This window comes from Ictidomys tridecemlineatus, chromosome 14 (genome assembly GCF_052094955.1).
Source record: "Ictidomys tridecemlineatus isolate mIctTri1 chromosome 14, mIctTri1.hap1, whole genome shotgun sequence".
In the NCBI taxonomy this organism is placed as follows: domain Eukaryota; kingdom Metazoa; phylum Chordata; class Mammalia; order Rodentia; family Sciuridae; genus Ictidomys; species Ictidomys tridecemlineatus.
The window spans coordinates 10,367,136-10,388,079 of NC_135490.1; the positions used below are offsets into that span (position 1 = coordinate 10,367,136).

General features: G+C 51.1%; 1 long non-coding RNA gene across 2 annotated transcripts; it reads right to left on the reverse strand.

Moving 5' to 3' along the window:
- Window positions 1-396: 396 nt before the first annotated feature.
- LOC110596939 (uncharacterized) lies at window positions 397-4,244 on the reverse strand. 2 transcript variants are annotated; one of them, XR_002482793.3, is made up of 4 exons: window positions 3,892-4,244; window positions 2,940-3,105; window positions 2,523-2,649; window positions 397-1,754 (listed from the first exon to the last, which is right to left on the reverse strand). It is a non-coding gene; the product is annotated as an uncharacterized LOC110596939 (long non-coding RNA). The 2 variants fall into 2 exon arrangements; XR_013430202.1 differs by having other exon boundaries at window positions 2,940-4,244.
- Between the last annotated feature and the right edge of the window lie 16,700 nt (window positions 4,245-20,944).

Consider the following 20,944-nt stretch of genomic DNA (forward strand, 5'->3'; position numbering starts at 1 on the left):
AAGGAGGAAAGTTCTATCTGTGACTGCAAATTTAAGACCCATGAATCGGATTAAGAAAACCACCTTACAGCTTGTGGACTAAACTCCCGGTTCCGAGTTCCACGGTGGCTTCCTCTGTTCAGTGACATCTGGCTCCCACTGTGACTCTCCCTGCTTGCTCTCCAAAAGCCCCACCTCTCAAATCCCAGAATGAACCCAGCACCCCCTCCCCAGGCTGTGTTGGCAGTGGCCCCACACGGCACAAGGGAATGATGCTCTTTAAGCCATCATTAAGCCTCATGAATAGAGTGGGCACAGCGGTGCCAACCCTGATTGAAAACGAGGGGCCGGAATCAACCCACCCCTCCCAGGGATTAAGAGCATCACCTGTCTCGTACGGGTTTTGTGATACATAGATTTTGGCAATGCACGTAATTATTTATTTCATTTTAAATAGGTGCTCAGGAAAAAAAAATTAAATAAAACAGGTGCTCAGGAAAAAAAAAATATTATTTCGGGCTCCGTTGGAAGGTATTCCTTCATGAAAGTGACGTGCCGAAGGTAAGAGCGTCCTAGGAATGTCTTAAAACTCCCATTGTCCAGGGAGCTTCACAACAATTGCATCAGAATTTCTGGAGATTGTCCCCAAACATCGGTAACTTGGAAAACCCCCTGATCACCGTGTGCTGGCCAAGCCAAGGACCCTGTGCTGACCCTGCTTCTCAGTGTGTGGTCTTGGACCGCGACATCAGCATCTCCTGGGGGGGTGCACGGGCTGCAGCATCACCCCAAGGACTCAGTCGTACACACACTGGGACAAAACCGCTCCCTCTTAGGCTTTCTCTCCAGGATTAGACGAGTCTTCATGTGTCAAGGAATTGCTGCCATACCGGCGCCCGGCTGGGAGTCGGCGCTCCACTCTGGCTTGACGCTTTGGCCACCTCCCGGCCTCAGTTTCCTCTCTGTGGAAACAGCACACTGGCGAGAGCATCTCAGCCCCAGCACTGATCAGCCCGTGAGTCGACACATGTGGCCTCGGCCCAGCACAGCTACTGATGAGCCATGGTCCCTCCCCCCGGTCCCCAGCTGGGATCCCCAGGGTGTCCTGCTGAGGAGTCCAACCCAGGAGCGACTGAATCTGGCAAGAGCTAAAAATTAATTCCCTTCAAATCAATAATTTGCAATTAAGCACAGAAGACAGTAAAGCCAAGGGGGGCCGGCCTCTGAAGGAGGAGGACAGCTGAGCACTGGAAGCCTCTGGAAGTGGGGGGGGAGCCCTGGGCTCCAAGCAAACAAATGAACATTCGGTGCCATTGTTTGCAGGAAGCAAGCAGAGACCTAAGTGGTACTTGAGAGGGGAAGAAAGGATCGAGAGCTTCTATCAGCAGGACAGGATGCCAGGAGCTGATTTACTCTCTCTCGACAGAGCTCTTTGCTTATGCACTTCCCATGGCTCCGCGCCCCGCCCCACCAAGCTGGGGTCCTCTGAAGCCTCTAGAACAGGGCTTCACAGTGAGCTGGCTGCAGGCAGCACCCAGCTCATGAGAGAATTGGAAGCCTGCCTGGGTCGCTCCCCAGCCTCAGCAGCAAGTGTCAGACCAGCCTGGGTGAGCGCCAGGCGGGCAGTGCCAACGGGGAGCGCAGACAGGATACAAGCAGGCAGCTCGATGGAGCTGGGATTGCAGGATGGATGATGTTACACGGTGATAGCTGGAGTCTGGGGCCCAGCGCCGTCCCTAGGGTCTCCAGAGACGCGTGGGGATATGCTGAAATTCCTGAAACAAAATGGAAGTGTGTTTAATTTTAGAAGCAAACGCATGCCATGTCACACTGGGGGGCGGGGAGGTGGAAATAGAATGAAAAGACAGGAGATGCAATGTACAGAGATCACGAAACCAAACGAGTCTTCCGAGTCCTCCCCAAAACCACAGTAACATAAGGAGGGGAAGACCATCATTTCCCCCACCAGAGTTAATAACTGATTTATCTATGAGTCATGGTAAGTCAAAGCTGGACTCCCTGATCAGAAGTACAGAGAGGAGAAAAATGTCCCTTCAGGACCTACCGTGGACCAGGGCCTACCACTTCGTGACAGTATCCCTGGGGTCCTCGTGCTGCTTAGAGACTGATTTTTAACTGTGGCCCTTGTTTTCCCTGGGAAGGCGCTTCCCATGATCGATTTCTTAATTCCAAAATATGAATTGAGCCCCACTCTCTGTGAATCATTTGTTTCAACATGAAGAAAGAGCCAGAGCCCGGTAAAGACAGAGCCCCTGTTTATAATCTAGTGAGGAGAGCGACATTCACAAGGCAAAAGATGACATGATCCAGCAAGTGTTAAGCGCCAAAGGGAAAGAGCAGAAATCCAAAGCCCCATGCACAGAGATGAGCCGGGACCTCCGGGAACAGGAAGTCAAGTACCCGCGAGTGTTGAGGGGAGGCTGGGCAGAGAGCACGGCTTGAAGGGGAAGAGGAAGAAGGACGTGCCCAGGGAAGAGGACAACCGGAACCCAGGTGCGGAGATAAGAAAGGAGAAACTGGACCTGTGAGGCGGTATCAGGGCCACTGGCGATGCGTTTCTCTTTGAGGATATTGTGATGATCCAGAATGAAAAGGGGTTGGCACTGTGACAAGGTCCAAATCTCTCTGATTCTGAAAGGAACTCTAACCCTAGGAGACAATAAGAAAATGCAACGAGGCCGTCATTCGACAACTGTTTGCCACGCACCCAAGGCTCTCCACTGGCTTGGCTCATTGCCGAGAGATCTGCTCTCTGCAGAGGGCCAGGCTGCAGTCTTACTAGGTGACAGGTTACTGTAGCCAAGACTCTCACCCCACTGCACTTTAGGTTGTGGGCGTTGACAGTTCTCCTAAATGTAGAACAAGGGCTCCAGGGAGAGTCCCAGTCAGCTGGGGCAACATTTTAGGACCCGAGGCAACACAGGGGCACCATGACTAACCTTTACGCGCTGGTCAAACCCAAAGTCATTGTCATAATAGGAAAGGAGAAGGAGAGTCGGCAGGCGTCATTCGCTCTATGGCCAAGGTTCTGCATCCCTCTCTCCTGAGCTGGGCGGGAAGGAGGCTGGGGGAGACCTCTCTTCTCCCGTCTCTACTTCTCCCTTCCTTTGGAGGAACCAAGACATTGCATCTTCAAGGAGGAGAGATCACAGTCTGGATTGTTTCAACTCCAGAACATTCTACTGGACTACTGTCCTACGGGGTGGAGCCTCTAATGGAACAAAAGGTCACCAGACACACAAAGGTTGTACCTTAACCTCCTGCAGCAGTGCAGGGAGAGGTCCCAGGTTCAAGGTCCCTTCAGTTTCTTCTCTCACTCCCCCTCCTCTAGGCCAGGGTGGTGGAGTCCCTGAGCTGCCCCACTGGACACACACACGCGCGTGCGCTCTCTCTCTCTCTCTCTCTCTCTCTCTCTCTCTCTCTCTCTCTCTCTCTCTGTTTTGGGTCAGAAAGACCTGGAGGGCAGCACAGGCCAGGTTCACTCCCAACACAGAAGCACCTCACTCTCCGCCTCTTTGGCTCTTTTTGCTGAGAGTCCAGTTGATCCTTTGCAGATTTAAAATCCAAGACTCAGATGTGGAAATTGAAAAATAACAGTCCACATCTTTTTTTTTCCCCCCGAAGGCTACACTGCCCTGCCTAAAATAGAGAAAAGGGAGACTCTGCTTAAGTACTGGGGTCCTTCATTAGGGTTTGGAGGCAATCCTAAGCAGAAATACTCTGCCTCTGCCTTTCTTTACCTCCCTATGCACATACCTCCTATAAGAATGAGAATTGGCAAGATCAAGGCAGAATTCAAATATCGCTGATCACCGTGACCAAACACAATGGTGACTACTTCCTCACCCAGCCCCCTAATAGGATTCGGCCTCCGTGATGCCCAACACTCACCTGAAATAATCGAGTCCCTGGGAATCAAGGGAAATGGGGGTTCTATGCAAATTCTCTCTTCCCGCTCCTCACCCCCCACCTTCTGTGACAGAAACACACCACACAGGAGCACACAGACACCCACACACACAACCCAGCTCCACACAAATTAGATTGAGACGTTTCTGGAAATACAATCCCTGGTTCTGTTTCCATGGAAGCAATCTCCTGTCCCCAGTGGCTGCAAATGGCAGGCTGCCGGCGGTGAGGGAGCTCTCGGGGCCGCTCTGGGCCCTCTCCCACCGCACTGCGGGAGAGTGGGAGGCAGGGTTGGGCTGCACCAGGAAAACCCAACCTCCGGGGAGACCGTGAACCCCAGCTGTGCCCCGTCTTTTGGGGCAAATGTACATCTGGGCATTCTGGGCACAGCTCCAGCCAATCAGCCAGGCTGATCCCCCCACAGCTTTTCACAAAAGGCTGCTCATTCAGAGCAGATGGCCGTGCTGAGACGGAGCCCAAACCAAGATGGAGGCCGCCCATGGGGCTGGAGCTCCAGCATCCCTGCCCATGCCGTGTCCCTCGTCCCCACTGCATTGGGAGGGTGCCCCTTTCTTCCCAGAGCATCCTGAAAGGTGACCCAAGGAGGCCTTGCGTTCACACTTGGTGATGTAGGGTGACTCACAGAAGAATGTCCTTTACAACGTGTGAGTCACCGACCTATTGTGCTGTGTGTGAGAAAAGACACGCACACGCTGACGTTGTGGGCATCGACTGCTTAGATTTAAACTAAAGTGGGTGCTGGTAAAATGAGTCGATTTTAAGGAATTGTGAAGTAAATGTCAGGGCAGGTATTTTATAGAGATCACGAGACAGGTTAAAAAAAAAATCGTACAGGAATGATTAAAGTTTGGGAAATCAGTACCAAAGGAAATCTTCCAGTGTCTTATTTTAGAACTGGACAAACTGCCAAGCGGGAGGAAGAATATCTCAAAGTGACCGGGGACACAGTGGGGGCTCTGGAAAGGAAGCCCCCCGGACCATTGCTCCCTCCATGTATCGGGGGCTCTCTTGGCCCCTCAGGGAGGCCCAATGCCAAGGCCCGGTGCTTTGCTGGGCTTCCTAAGGGCTATGTCAGCCGGGAGGCCCTACCCACTGACTTTCATATAATCCTGGCCTTGGTCCTAGTCCGTATTACTGGCCAGCTGGGCCGGGCAGTGCAGAAGGACTCATCGCCCCAGGTGAACTGCACCTGAAACCAGCTCTAACCAGTCAACATCCATTCTCCTCTCACCAGCCTCACCCTGTCTGTTTTCAGCTTTGAAGACTCCAGTGTGACTTCCAAAAGAAAGGCACCTTCAGCCCAAAACTGCACTTACCATGGTCCCTCATCCCCTCAGGGGGGGCCTCACCTCCCGATCTCAGCTAATCATCTCCCAGAGGCCTCATCTCCAGACGCCATCCACTGACTGGGGCTTCAACACACGCATCTCAGAAGAACAGGCAGCAAGCGGCTTCCCTGAACCCAAGAAGCCACAGGAGGAAGAGTAGAGATCGGGACCACCATTGGGAGGTATGAACATGACCATGACCATGGCTGTGACTTATGGGATCCAGGTAGATTCACCACAATCCTATAAGGCAAGGGTCGTCACTCCCACTTCCTAGAGCACTATGCTAAGACCCAGAGAAAGGAAATGATTCCGTGACGGAGCAGCAGAGCCAGGACTCGAACCCGAGTCTCTGGGACTCCAAATCTTGTTCAGTTACGTTGCCTCAGCTGCCCCCCTTCATGGTCTTCCTCCTACTCCACTGTGTCCTCTTGTGCCTCCTCGGACCCCTCCCTACTTCCTCTGTGCGTGTAGTCAGAGGGGGTCCCCAGAGGCCCCATCAACCTGAACCCTGCAAAAGGCCATTTCCTCATCACACACCCTGAACATCTGTGAAAACAATCTCTGCTCAAGCCCACAACTGAACCTCATAACGAAGGCTCACCATCCAGCACAGCCTTAAAAAAAAGAAGTCCTGATGGCATTTTAACTACCAGGGGGACTTCGTGATGTTTCTTTCCTAATTATGCTGGGAAGGTTCTGGGTAGGGCTGTCTCGGAGACGGGGAGGTTTTATTTCATTCTTTAGGAAGGTTTCGCCGGCCTTCCACCGTACAGACTGGACCTTGCTGCGGCAACAATCCCGTGATGGGCGGCTCTCGGGTTCATTTCCCCTGTGTCACTCAAACCCTGCTCCAGGCTCAGGCGGCTTTCCAAGCAGCCACCCTCCCACGTCAACTCAACATTCCGGCAGCTTCCATCTGGTGGCTGTCTCTCTTCCAAGACTGCCCGGGTGACAGGAGAGAGGACAGCGTGGAGAAGTGCAGGTCAGCTCACGGTGAGAAGCAAGCCAGGTGGCCGAGCCTAGTCCAATGGGAAGGCCGCTCTGGAGGAGACGGGGGAGCACCGATGAGCAGCCACAGCCCTGTCCACCACGAGAGCAGGAGGAAGTGGCGTGGCCAAGGAGGAGGCCTCAGCTACGTGGCATCATGGACGTCCCTCGACCTCCCCCAGGCTCTGTCTGCCCAGCAGCAGAATGAGGAGAGCACCACCAGTTCCACCCTCCTCGCAGGGTCATTGTGGAGGATCATTTAAATCAGGCGGTGAGTGTGCAAAAAAAATACCAGTGTGTTTTCAGGCATGTGACACTCCCGTCCTCTGGGATAACTCCCTTTGGTTTCAGATAAGAGCATTGCTTACATGATAACAAGTAGCAGGGATCCGTGGTCTGTCCTCCCTGTAGTATCTGAGGTCTCTCCCCCTCTACTCACTCCCATTCCTTCAACTTCTGAGCAACAGCAAGTCTCCCAGCCATCAAAGGACCGTTCTTCAACCTTAAAGCATGCCTCAAAGACACACTTAAGGTCCCACAGGGTCTCTCCTTGTGGGCCATCAGACTTCCTGAGAACAAGGCCACACACACCCCTCATGAAATTCCTGCCACTCTTGCTCTTTCTCGACCTACCTGAAACGCGGGAGCATGGCGCCCTCACCCCAGCTAAGCTGCCTGATTTGATGCCCCACCATTCATTCAAGTCCCTCTGGTTGTATGTATACAACGTCTCTGTCCTGCTGATTCTGTCACTGTCCTCGGCTCCCTCCCTGATCTTCTTCTCTTACCACCAACTGCATCTGTTGACTCCCCCGACCTCACCATCCCTTCTCCATGCTCCGTGCTCCTGGCCTGGCCCCAGCCCCCAGTTATTTCTATTGTAGCTAATGCCCTTAGCTACCTGCGGGATCTTTCTACATCCAGCTATAAACTGGGAGTATAATATCTACTTCTGAGGTTTTCTGTAAGAAGAAAATTAATTTACGAATTTAAAGAGAGAAGTGCTGTAGGCACCCGGTCACTAATTAAATATGGTTCCTTTCGTCTCCCCTGCTTAGTGCAGTGTCTCGGGCTCTTCCCTGGGACTTGACTGGTTGTGACTCATCTGCAGAAACCTTCAGAGCCTCTCCATGGCTTCGACTCTGGGCTAGCTCTCCCTTTCCAGCCTCGTGCTCAGGGATGCTCACAACATGCCCTAGCCCCATCTGAGACAGACCAGTCTGCGTTCCCCAAGCACACCACCCAACACGAATTGGATGCTTCATCTCTTCCACCTACGATTTGTTTCTTCTCTTCTCTGCCTGGAAAACAAACTTTTCCTCCCCTCTCCATCTCCAGTCGATATTAAATCTTTTGCAGTGCTCTCTGCAGCCCAGCACTCCCAACCCAGACAGCAGTCACTACTCCTTCGCTCTGTCTCACGACACAGGATCCACATGAAGCACTGGCCCCTTCTTACAGCTGTGTGACAGTGTGAGTAGAGCCATCATGCCACTACCAGGAGACCATAAACGGGACGCACAACTCAGGACTAGCAAAGGGCTCCTTCCTGAAGCTGAGGAGCCCCGAAAGAGGGAGAGTAGATAAGAGCAGGTGACGTGGCCATGTTGCAGAGGAGTGGGAGAAGGGAGAGGCCCAGGCCCTGGGATTAAATGGCACAGCTTCTGCTGGAAGCTCAGGGTAAGGGGAGGCAGAATGAAATGGAAAGTGGAGATGGGTTAGTGAGAAAGGAACCTGCTAGGCGCCCGCTGATAGTGAATGAAATGGCGCTTGTCCCTGGTCCGTAGTCCACCTAGCAAATGCTGTCATGTGATTTTCTGTTGATGAAGGGTTTTCTCATAGCTCTAGTTGACTAGTCCATGCATGGAGGGGTTGGGACTGTCTCCTTCAGTGCAGATCCTGCTGGATGGGCTCAGTGAGCTGATGCTAAAGGAAGCAAGAGGCCTCTGACTGAGGCTCTCGGGAGTCAGCAGATGCATGAGTTGGGATTGCTTTTGTCTGTGAGCTCCATAAATCTAAGAAACAGTGGCTTAGATGGTAAGGGTTTATCTCCCTTGCAAAACAACCTGTCGGGGCATGCAGCCCGGGCTTGGTGTGTGCCCCAGGGGGTCAGGGGAAGCAAGCTCTTCCCCTCTCTCTCTCTCTCTTTCAGCCTCCAAGATGGTTGCATGCCTCTGCCCACATTCCCCCTGGAAGGAAGGAAGAAGATAAGAACCTCGTTGCTGCTCGGGTCTCACTGGCCACAGCTGTAGCCAGAGCATCACTCCTGGAGGCTAGGGAGTTCAGAGGGTGCATTTAAAGCTTTCTAGACTCTGCCTCATAAAAAGACCAATAAAGAGCAGACTGGACATAAGCCACCCTACCAGACCGGCCACTGCTGAATGGAAGCAAGTGGCAGAGGGTTCCTCTGTCCTTCCTCTTTGCTCCTAGCTCCCTGAACACAGGGACAACACCTTAGCAATCTCAGAGCAAACAAGCAAACAACACCAGAGACCTGGCATATGTGAATGTTCAACAAATATTTGTTGAATCAATGTCTCACGAAAGGAAATTATTGGAAACAGAGTCCTAAAAGTGAAAGCTGATGGCCCGGATGAACAAGGACTGTTCCTAACGCCACTGAGCGAGCTGTGGTGGAACAGCTATTTAAGAAGGAATTTGTTTCTACCTAAGCATACTTCTGAACGGACTGAGGTCATATTGCACGATTAGAATAATAAAGCAATTCAGGAGAAAAACAAGGTAGGATCTTCTAACAGCCCAAGGAAGGGTGCAATCACGTTGCAAGTCAGTATAGAAAATACCAGGTATGAGCCATATCAATAGAAGGTCAGGTGCCAGAGAGAGGGTAGAGTCTCTAGACGTAAAAGGAATGGGATGATGGGAAAAGATGAAAAAAGTCAAATAAACACAGAGAGGGTGTGCGGTGAGGCCTGACGTAGGCTTTCCTGATGGACTGTGGTCCCACTGAGGTTGAACTGCGGGAAGGAAGATTCTCCTCATTAAACACCTTCTGGGAGACACTATGAGCACCACTTCTTTTCTGTGTACCCTCCCTCAGGGCCCTCTTCAAGGATGTAGCAAGGTTTAAGAAGCTCTACCTGCCAGGCATGGGGAGAGGCACCTTGTCCTCTGGTTCCTGAGCCAGCAGCTGGGTTGGCACAGTTGGTTTCGGTTGGGCTACTGGCCTGCCTGAGAGCTACTCCAGGAACAGGCCTTGAAGAGGATCGCAAGCACCGCTGCCTGGAGCGCACCGTACCTTATGGTTACGTGGTCCGTCCTCTATAAAGTACTTCCCCACACTGTTCCATTTGTCACTCAAAACAAATGTGTATCTGCTGAGCAGCTTTCTGCTGATTCACAAAAGAGAAGGAAAGATGTACGTTCCCGCCATCCTTGAGTCCACGGGCGCACTGAGATGGAAATGGCTCTCTCTGGATTCATCAGAGAGAAGTTTGGGGGTTTACTGAGCTGCAGAGAGAAGAGCAGAGAGAAAGGAGGAGATGGGGGGCAGAGAGGGAGAGAAAGGGGGGGAGAGAGAGAGAAAGAAAGAGGTGGGGGGGAAGCAGGCTGCAGTATATAGTTAGGTCAACCAGATGTCTCAGGTTCCTTTTATGAAATTGTCTTTATAATCTTTAAGCTGGAAGGAATTCCCATTCCTTGCAACCAAGTGATTCCTGACAGTTAAGTGATCAGACATAAAGGTCCCTCCCACCTTGTAGCAGGATATCTTAATGATCCCTGGATTTGCCTGCTTCTTCTCTCGTCCCTCAAACCTTTGCAATTGGTGCTTCAGCCTCTCACGTCGTTGACATCACCCTCTGGTCTCCATCCAGAACACTCCAGCCTTCTGCAGCCAAGCTCCCCTCCTGGTGTACGTCGAGTCCCTTCTCCCAGGACCAATGAGATAACTCAGCTCTGCAGCTCATCTGATTGGCTAAACCCCACAAATCCACTCCGGCAGACCAAACATCCCTCTTTACCTAGAAACACAGCATAATTAATTACACAAGCAAAAAGCAAAAAGTAAGCTGCCCTGTGACCCCAATACCCAAATATAACCACTGTGATGGTTTCTCCGGCATTTAGTTTCAGGCTCTGTTTTGTAGACATTTACATCTACTTTCCATTAAAAAAAAAGAACAAGGTCATGTTAAACAAGCTATTTCATAACTTGCCATTTTCACAACTATGTCAATAATGCTCTCTTAATTACAGGTAGTAGAAACCAACTTCAAAACGGCTAATGCTGAAAGAGAGAAAAAAGCTTTAGATAGAATTCAAGAAAGAATTTCACCACCAGGCGGACAGTGCAAGGGGTAGGGCCTGGCCTCCTTGGCCCTCCCACTCTCTTCCTTGCCTACCTTTGCTCTCTCCCCACATCTCTCGGGACAGTCACACCATCCTTCACCGATAATTAAGAGCTTTCTTTACGTGTGCTAGCTCCCACCTCAAGCCTAATGTTACTTTTCTTTTTCCTTCATTCAGGTTGTTCCAAGGTTTGTCTTTCCCCTTCCAAAGAGCCATCGCTTGGATAGTCTCGAATCCATTCTACCATTTTTCTGGTTTAGAGGTCATTAACTTATTAAAATGAAGGATTTAAGATTAAAATTCCTTCCAGTTTTGGTGGGCTCGTTTTGTTACTGTTTTTCTCTATTATTTTCAACCTTTCTTTTTGGAAATAAAAAAATACCCAGGGAACTTCTGCACGGCACCTGCTCTGTGTCAGATGCCACCTCACTTTGTCACTCAGAGAAGGACGCTGATATGGGATCCATGCAGTCTAGGTCCCCTGAAACAACCGTCCTCAAATATAGACCCAGGGTCCTGCAGTCTCTGCCCACTCTTTAGGGTCCCTGAAAATCCAAAACTTGGAAAAGAAGTGTCGGCAGGTGGAGGAGTTGCCGACCGCTGCCCTGGTCTCACTGGCGCACCTCCAGAGTGGAGGGCAACTCTATCTTCATTTTACCAATCACATAACGCCTGGGCAGAGAGCTGGAGTGAGCCACCCACTCCCACAGTAGCAGGTGGCAGAGAGAAGAGGTGGACCTCTGGGATGCTGCCCTCTGTCCTCTGCCCCCTGGATTTCCCAAACATTTCTGAAATGAAACCCAAACCCCATAAGAGAAGGCTCCCTAGACTAGCCCTTCCGGACGCCAACAAAACATCAGGACGCCCCCATCTGCCATCCCTGGCGAAACCCAGGCAGTGTCCTCTCCCTCTCGATCCACCTACAGATGGAGATACAGCATCCCCGTCTAGGAGAACCGTGGGTTTTCCCATCGTGGACCTCCACCCATACATTTTTCTTGATTTTCTGGAGAGATGAGCTCTGAGGACGCAGCAGAAGCAGCTGTTGGGAAACACTGCCTCCTCTTTGTTCTGAATGCTATTTAAACATTGGCAGGGGGCCTCATTAAAGATGAATCGTTGAATTAGCAAGCAGTGTTGTAGCTGGAAGAGGCAGCATGCACTCCTGCAGTGAAAACAGATTTGCACAAAGGAGGGAAGGTTGCGGGGGAGGTGGGGCGGGCAGTGGACAGAGGATGAAAAGACCCGAGACCTGCAAAGGCAAGGGCTCTGCGGAGCTCCCCAGCTGCCCACCACTCCCCAACTGCCCACCACCGTGGGGGAAGCACAAGAATTCAGAAAGGGGCCCTGAGGAGCCCCAGCTTCCTGCATGAGTGTGAAAAGGGAGCTCTTCACCCCGAGGCCACCACAGGGTGTCCTGCAGCCTCAGACGATGGAAAGCCGAGGGCACCGGCACCTCTCGGGCTTTGGGTGCCAGTGGCCCTGGCAACAACAGGGAAGAGTGATTCTGAGCTAACCTGGCTCCCTGCCCTCGCCTCCTAGCTCATTTCTGTCTCCGTGTCAGGAAAGGGGTATTGGCAGCTTCATCTCTTTGAACGTATTTCAAAATTCCTACACCCGCTCTCTCAATTAGGATGGCTTCAGTTTGCCTGCGGGTTCAGAAATAAAGTAGGAATGCCAGTGGGGACTTCTGTTGAGTCCTCCGTGCAAGTCACAATCTCTGGTGGCCTCTGAAGTAGAGACTCATCCCAGTGGTGTTTCACAGGACCTCCCCCTGAATCTTGACACCTTGGAATTTGGGGAAGGGGAGGGTAAGAGCAGAAAATGGAAGAAGTAGTGAAACTGTTACTAGGTATAACCACACATATCATATTATTCCCTAGATAGCCCCAAAGCGGGGCACTGCATTCCCATCATATGAGTAAAGAAACTGAGTCCAGAGAGAACAACTTGCCCAAAGTTGAGCTGCTGATAAACAGCCCAGCTGGAGCTCAGATCCCCACCCCTCGACCTGAGCGCAGAACCTGTGCTCTGGACCTGGTAACTAACCCTCATGGGTATTTGTGGATGTGGTTCAGAGGAAGGATTTGTGTGGGGGGGTCCTTGACCTAAACTGGGATCCTAAAAAGCCTTGTCCTCAGTTAGCTCTCCCCAAGGGACCTGAAGACATTCCTGGCTTGGGTTTTCCAACAGGAACTTTGGGTTTCTTCCTTTCACTCCTGCCACCCCAGCTCCCGTCTGGGCAAAAAGTACCAAAGAGTCGAGATGCCAACAGCGAGAGCCTCAGGCGCAGCTGCCTCCAGAACGGCTCCGTTCGCAGGGGTCCAGCTCCCTGCCCTGCTGGACTTCTGGGCTCCAAGACTCTCACTGTGGGCTCTTAGTATTCGTCGCTGAGGAGCCTCTGCATTGACATGTACCCAGGGATTGGTTTACAAAGAGCCCAGTGGGTAACCTTCACCGGCCACTAGAGTTAAGAATGTTGGACAGATTCTCCTGTCCCCTCACTGATCACACTATCATGCCCCCTTCTCCCTCCACAGGTATAGAAACCTCGGGTTCTCTCCAGGGTCCCTTTATTCCAGTAAAAACGCAGCTGTGAGATGGAACCCACCATAGCTTTACATCCAGGCTCTTGGGTCACAGAACTGAGTGGGGGTGAGGGTTACTCAAGTAGTTGAAAGCAGAGATAAGGACCAAAAGTCACAAGCTGATTGCTCAGGGTTGGTCCTGCTGAGTACGTGGACCAGTTTCCCTGTCTGCTTCTGAATATCAGCAGGGTCACAGATGATCCAGAGGCAGCTGTCCCAAGAGGTGCAGAGCAAGGGTTCTGTGGCTGCTGGTGGCGAGCCCTCCTTACACTGTCAATCCCTGGCCCTGAGTCTGCTAATCCATCCCCTTAAGTTAACAGGGCCAGGGACTTCATGGCCCCCATTCCACCCAGATCTTACCAAGGAAAAAAAAATACAACTGAAGCATGTGCAATGGAACTCCTGTCTAATAGAGTGGCCCTGCACACCTGAAACCAGAAGACCTCCAGTGGACACAACTGAGCTCAACTCAGATGCTCAGGCCCGGGTTTTACCTTCTCACACGAATGTCCTTCTTATTGCTGTTGTAAGCATCTGTCTGTCCCCTAACTCCCACTTTTAAGATCACCCAACAGCTTTCTTTCAGTTCCAGATATAGATCATCCTGACCAAAGTTGATAGTTTTGAATTAAGTTTTAGCTCTTCTGTCTTTCTGAGCCATGTGACCTTGGCTAAGTTCACCTATTTGAGTCCCAGTTTTTTCTTCTTCAGGATGGGAGGATACTGCACAGCCCCAGAGCATGAGTCTAAATGGCTAACATTCACCCAGGCTAACGTCTGTCCTTTTAAGCCTGACACCCAGTAAAGAAGCAGTCGGTTGTCGGGCTCTCCTCTAGACATCAAGCAAAGAAGACCCACCATTCGTACTGAACAATGGACCCAATTAAAATGGTTTATTAGCCCAACTAAAATAGCGCTCATTGTCAGGTCAGAATGTCAGCACAACCCGCAAGCAACCAAGACACCTTTTTCAAGACCAAACTACATGCTTAGGAATTTGGCTATGATTATGGAATAAAACCAGGCAAACATTTGTTGCAACCTATGTGATCCATGGAGGGATGCAAAAAGCAAACAGTCTCCTTTTGAAAGCATGTAGAGTATTAAAATTGTTCTTTGGTTTCTTTACCTGGAAACCCTTCATCTCACTATATTGAGTTCACTGACTATTGCTTAAATTTTTCTCTGACTTTAATGCTTGTTCTTTTTTTTTTTTTTTTTAACCAATTCATTTTCTGTCTCTAGGGGAGAAAAGAGAAGAAATGCCCAAGTGCCTAGAAAGAAGTGCCCATGTATCTATCTCCTGTCTTTCAAGATTTAATATGGCACGACTTTATAGCCAATAATGAGCAAGGTGCTACCTTCATCAGAGGCCATGGGGAAGAGGGCCAGGATCTCTCTTGCGCTGCACTGTTGTGCTGCTCTGAGGAAGAACAGCCTCTCATAAACTGACGTGGCATGACCGCCTAAACAGACAGGCCTTGGGTAAAGGCGGTTTTGTTTCCTACTGTGCCCTACCCCTGTCTTCCCTGTACTTTCTCAGGTTGGGTCATAAAAAAAAAAAAAATGTACGGAAAAAAAAAATGTACTAGAAACTATTGATTTCTGTTGTGCTAAAGCCCCTGACATTCGGGCGCGATGAAGATATTGCTGTGGACCCTGTGAGTCTTCTCATGCTTCTCTTCTGCTTATGAGGGTCTCTGCGGATGGTATTAAAGATATTGTAGTTCCCACTTTCTGACTGTGGGATATCAGCAGGGTCTCTCCTGTGTAAAGAATAATTATCAGCACTGCTGTTACCTCTAGTAAGTGTGTAATTACATGCTCGGTTTTGTGGGCTCTAGGCTGTGCAATTTTAAATTATACAATAATGTCAAATTCTCTCCTGCTCGCTCTCGCGCGCTCTCTCTCTCTCTCTCTCTCTCTCTCTCTCTCTCTCTCTCTCTTTCTCTCTCTCTCTCTTTTTTTTTTATTTGAAAGAGGAGGTGGGTAAATTTTTTGTAAGAGACAGGAGACGAGAGTGTGAGAGCCTTTCCACCCACACCGTCAGGATCCACGGCTTGGTACCCACTCCAGGTCCAATTCTGCCCTTTTATGCCAGGACTTCAACCCAGAGGGGCCTCTTGAAAAAAATCAGGATGCACGTGGCAGGAAGGAATGGGGGAGAAACCAGGGGAGGGGGATGGTCCCCCAAAATAGCGGAGCCCGGGGTGCCGGAGAAGTGGGTGTTGGGGTGGGGCGGCCGCGGGACGGGCGGGACGGGTGCGCAGCCGCCTCCCATTCAATGAAGAGCTCGCGGGGACGCTGGGGTGATGGCTCATTCCCGGGCAGAATTAAAGTGGCTGGAGCCCGCCTCGGTGTCAGGGCTGGGGGCCCATCCGCATCAGCTGGTGACTCCGGAAACAGGGCGTGACGAAGAACCTGGGCAGCCAAGAGCCCCCACATTCCTTGGGCTGGGAGGGGTGCAGTCCTGCGCTGGCCCACGCAGCCGACCAATCAGCGGGCTCTGCGGAGGCCCCTCCCACTGGGCCAGGGCATCCCCAGGGGAAGTGTGACCACCCCCGCCACTGCCCGGCGACTGTCCCAGCTAACAGTTACGGAACAACGACCTGGGCTTCTTTTGATCCTCACGATCATCACCGGCCGTGGGGACTTTATCCCCCTGCAGAGGAGGAAACCGAGGCACAAGGAAAAGGAACTTCCCCGGCTCCTGGGTAGAGCCGAGATTCGAACCCCCATCTGCCTGACTCCAGACCCTCCCGTCTAACTCCATGGCTTAGGGCTTCCCACAAACAGGTGGACACTTGTGGAGAGCGGATGCTTGAGAACGCGTTGGTGGCCTCGTCCCCCGTCCACCCTGCTCTTTCCATTCCACAGAGTCCACCGCTTTGTCCAGCACTGATTTTCAGTTGGGGGCAGTTCACGCGCAGGGCTACTAAATCCTCTGTCACTGACAAGGAATCAATAGCAGTCTTGGTCACGCCAAGGCCTCCCCCTCTGGAGGCTCGGCCAGCTCCCAGCCCTCACTGGCTTCCTCTTCCCCAAAGGAGACAACTGTCCCCAGAGACTTCCAGCCAGCACAGGCCAGGTCAGGCCACCTTCCGGAATTCAGTCACCACATCCTGTGGTCCTCTGGGTCTCCACAGTTCCTGTGGAAGGTGCTAAAGGTGGACAGCCGCAGCTGGGCAGGTATCGGTTTAAGACTTACCTCCTGCATTTAAATACGCGTTTCATTTCGTGGCGTTTTCACATCTCTTCTTCCAGAGGATGCTCCATCAGCCCTGCCGAGAGTTGAAGGGAGCTATTTGTACCCGTCTCTAGCCCGGCCCCATCACCATCTTTTGCATAGAAAAGAGATAACAGAAGAGTTTTAGTTATTTGGTCCAGATCCAAAAAGTAATGGAAGCCTAGGACCCAGAACCGTGGGGAGAGCTGGATACACGGGACTCCTGAACGATGACCACCGTCCACCTGTGAGGAGTGTTCAGCGCAGGATGAAATCGCCTGACAGCCTCCATCACACTGTTTCCCACCAGCCCCACGCCCCAGCACTGCCTCCAGACATGTCCCGTTTTGAGGACCTCCCATAGCTTTCTGCCTGGATGAAATTGTTCCCTTTTTCTCTCTCCTGTCACTTTCCTCTCTCTCTCTCTCTGACCTCTAGCGGTAACTTGTCTCCTACACCAGAAGTCTGGAAGGAAGTCCCTTCCCAGCGCACAGGTCTGAATTCACACCAGGACCATGCAGCACTCCTAAAGCTGAACCCTCCAGCAGATCTGTTTGTTCAAATTGGTGCTGGAGACGCTGAAGTTCAAGATGAGACTGCTTTGCCTTCAAGGAGGTGGCAGCCTGGCTGAAGAGACCTTCTGGTGAGTCGTTGGTATTGATGTAAAACTTCAAGGGAGTGTGTGAGGTATAGTGAGTACGCCGGGGCATATTGTCAGACCTTGGGGAAGATGGCGGTGAGGAGGTCAGGTCCTACCTCCGAGGGGGGGTGGTCAGTGGTAATTGTGTATTACCACCCACTGAGTGAGATGGAAGGAAATCGCAGGGAGTTAAGACTGTCTGCTCAGTGGGATCTGGTCTAATTGTGTGGTCAGTGAGGGCTTCCTGGAGGAGGAGGATGTTTTGCTGAGATCTGAAGAAGCAGGAGTGAACTGGGCTCTGTGCAGGAGGTGGGATGCCATTGCCGAGGGGAGGCTGCTTTGGCTCATGAACCTGGCAGTCTGAGGAGATGAGACTTGAGGTGATCTGGAAGGATGGGTGGAGGCACAAGGGAGGGGGCCGGTGGCCGCTCAGTACAGAGGTGGTAAAGCAATGGGCCGCTAAGGCTGCAGAAGCTGGCTAGTGTTCTGCAAGCACTCGGCAAGTCCTATTCCCTGATAAGATCAAGGCCACGGGCTCCTGTAGACCTTCATTTGTTCCTTCCTGTGACTGCTCCTGGCCGTCCTCATTTGTAGATGCCACCTAGGACTGCCGCAGTCCGGCTGCAGCAAAATAACTGGGGGGGGGGGGGGTGACGAACAACTTGTGTGCATTGATACAGCAGGAGTGGGAGCCGTTTATTGTAGGACAGGAGGGGTATATATACGTTCCACACAGCTTATCTTAATTAACATAAACTAGATACCGCAGTCAACCAATAAGGAATCTCCACACTTAATGGCTCGCTGGCATTACTTCTCAAACCACTCCCAGAGCAAAGTGCCAGGCGCCATCCTGTCTTGTGTACAGACCCTAACATAGGACAACAAGATTTTTGTCAAAATAGTGGTGCAAGCTCAGGAACTTCAAGAAGCAAGTTAGAGGGGAAGGGTGAGAACAAGGACCAGGAGCCATCAGTGGAAGGAAGTCTGCTCAGGTAGGAAGAGATGACTGACCAACAGGTCTTTTGCCAGGAAAGAGCCCAGCCATGGGAAATCTGGGAAGGAGTAGGCCCTCCTGCTGCAGGCCTGTGGTTGTGGTCAAGACTCCAGTCCCCAAATAACAAAAGCCAGGAGGAACTGGAGCCAGGAGGGAGGCCAAGGCAAGTCGGAGCAGCAACCATGCTCCCAGGAGCTGTGTATGTTCATGTGCATAATGACATGCAAATAGGCCCACAATAGGTACTTGGGATGACAGTAAAAATAAAAATGTACATTTCTAGACACCAAACATGTCTCTTAAAGAGCTCTTTAGCCATTAAATGCATAGTCTTTTAGCACTGAAAAAGACCTTGGAAATTATTGGACGCATCCCTTCCTTCTTCAAATGAAGAAACAGAGGTGCAGAGATGTTAAGTCACTTGGCAAGGTCACACAGCTAATTAGCCACAGAGCTGGGTTGAAAACCCAAGTCTCCTGACTCTTAGTCCACTTCTCCCACAACATACTTCTAATTTTTCATTTCAAAGAGTGAGATTTAAATTAGGAAAGAAGCAATCTATGATCAATCCCATAATGAGCACTGAATTTTCCTCTTCATTGCTGGTGTGGGCTTTTATTCTAAGACTGGTTCACTTTTAATCTACAATCATCATATTTCATCTAACAAAATTGGGTAGAGAATTTGTCCCAATTTTTAATAGGATTGCTTTTCAATATCATTGTGGGCTATTTCTCTATCTGCAACCTCATTTATTGCAGTTTTCTCTCTGCTCTGACTTTTAGAAGATGAACTATAGAGACCTATATAGATGTGCACTCTCACCTTGTGAGCCCAGTTAGTCCACAGCCACAGGAGCCACATCTTTAAAACCCAATCTTGCCACGTTGACTAGCTGAATGAACTTGGGTAGCTCAGAGCCTCAGTTTCCCTTGCTGCTAAATGGAAATAGGAATCTCTGCCCTGCCCAGCTCAGGGGATTGTTTTCAGGCTCAAAGGTCATGTTTGGGAAAGTATTTGGCCACCCACTCTGTTCTGCCGGCATCCCAGTCTAGATGTCTGTGACAAACCCAGGGCACTCTGCCTTCAGACCAATGGTGACTTCCGTGCCCCAGCAGACCAACAGGGAGCTGTGGGGCCCCAACACACACGTAGACATTCGGAGGTGGGTCCAGCCTTGGCTCTGGGCCTGTTTTGCCAGGAGAGATTGGGAAAGCCTGTTTAACAGCGAATGTCAGCACAAATACTTGTGTGAGTTATGTCATCCCTGCAGAGGTTTCTATCAGGATCTCCTATAATATCTTAATAGAACTCAGAAGAAATGGAGAAACAAGTTCTTAGTTATTTGTCCTGTGGGATTAGCACCTCCCTGTCCTCCGTTGGGTGTCCGCCCTGGTGGTGGCCTCATCCAGGAATATGCAAGATTTCCTTCTAGCATATTCCATCAACAATAGCTAAGGGCTTAGCCCCAAATTCCTCATATCCCTACACCCTGGTAGAGTAAACTGGACCAAATTTGAGCTTAAAGTCTCTTGGAATCTGAATAGAGACTTTAAGGATCTTTTCACATCCCCATTCTACCAGGCCAGCATTTATACTGAAGGGTCGTCTATGAAGCATTAGTTCAATAGGACTTTACTAGAAAAAAAAGCTTTGTGATCTCATAATTTTGAGAAATTTTACTTTTACATTGATTTATTCATTAATCACCTGCTACATGCCAGGGCCTATTTTGGGCACTCTGTCACAGAGAATAAGACAAAGGCCCTGCCCACAAGGAGCCCACATGAGAGACAACCTTTGAAGTAGCATCTGCACGGGTCTGAGAAATCCAGCAAGTGTGCCCAACTGGACTAACCCGACATTTCTCCTTCTGTTTTTTTTTTTAACCTAACTACCTGCAGACACCAGTGGAGGAAAGCCGTCACCAACACCATCTTGGTTATCTCTTGGCTTTGCGAGGACAAGGGCACTTTACAAACAGAGTTGGCCCTGACCCTGCAGCATGGGAGGTAAGGGGAAGGACAGAGAGATGGGGAAGAAAGTGACCAAAGCAAGAGAAACGCCCCTTTCCAATCCGACTGCTAGTCCTCTGTGAGCCCCCGGTGCCTGCAAGGTCCCCTCCCTGCCTGGGCACCCTTGCACGTGACAGATCCCATCTCTTACCACTAACAAACGCCTCACTCTGTGCCTCAGGAGTCTGCTCTTTCCGCCTTGCCTGGCCTTCACTGTGGCTCTATTCTCTCGGCCTCCTCCCTGGAGCCCCTAACCGGGTTCCATTTCCTCTTACACTCTACCTGGTGGGCAGAGGCCAACCGGGCCTCCTCACTGTAAGAATCCCTCCCAATGCTGTGGGAGAAGAGGCCTGGGGTGGCCCTCGCCGACCAGGACATTCTGTGGTGTGGCCCTGTTGTTGAGCTTTGGACAATTTTCATGTAGCTGCCCACTCCAACTCGAACTGTCGCCTCTACCCAAGCTGGTTTCTGCCTGGCCTTCTAAGGGAAAGTCTCAAACACAGGCCCCGGCTGTTTACACTCACCTTCCAGCAGCGGCTGCTGACGGGCACGAAACCTGGTGACAGATTTCCACCGTCTACCCACAGCCCCTCCGAGGGGCCTACTGATGTGACGCTTCCACTCTGGATAACACAAGCACAGCCGAGGGAACCCAGGCCACGTCATCAGAATCCAGGCCCAGCATATCCTGGTCTCAGCAGCCCCTGCAGCCCCAGCTTCTTCACCACAGACCCTCCGGTCCTTCTCTTCCAGAGTCACTCATCTTGAGGCTCATAAATTAGTGGAGATGAGCAGATCCTCTCCCCAGACCCCTGCGCTGATGTTCCACAGCACGATCAAGATGCTTTTCCATGTACGAGGCCCTCACTTCTCCTAACACTCCTACAAATGGGTGGAGTAGTATCCCTCTCATCCATAG